Here is a 441-nt window from a genome sequence, read left to right as displayed (position 1 = left end):
CTGCTCAAGCAACCTCAACAATATTTACTTGGCCTCAACTGCTATTGCTGGGGAAAAAAAATTGTCATGTGAAATGAAATGAATTAGTATAAGCAATGCTAATATTAACTTCATAAAATTCCCTAAATGCAATATTTTTCATTTTTATTTGGATAGAGAAGTGTTTGGCCATCTGGTAATGAAGATTTTCACTTAACTACTTGAATACTGGGAACTTTTACCTGCTTCTTGCCCAGTCCAATTTTCAGCTGTCAGCGATGTCACAGTTTGACAACTGTGTGCAACACTGTACCCAAATTACATTTTTTTCATGCAACGAGAGCTTTCTTTTGGTGATATTTAATAAATAATTGATCTTCATAATTTAGCCCAAAATATATTCTGCTACATTTCTTTGGTGAAAATAACCCAAATTAGTGTATATTATTTAATCTGTAGGAA

The sequence above is a fragment of the Lithobates pipiens genome, unplaced genomic scaffold, assembly GCF_037356315.1.
Source record: "Lithobates pipiens isolate NorthernLeopardFrog02 unplaced genomic scaffold, aLitPip1_a1.2 Scaffold_13, whole genome shotgun sequence".
NCBI classification, from domain to species: Eukaryota; Metazoa; Chordata; class Amphibia; order Anura; family Ranidae; genus Lithobates; species Lithobates pipiens.
This window is presented reverse-complemented; position numbering follows the sequence as displayed.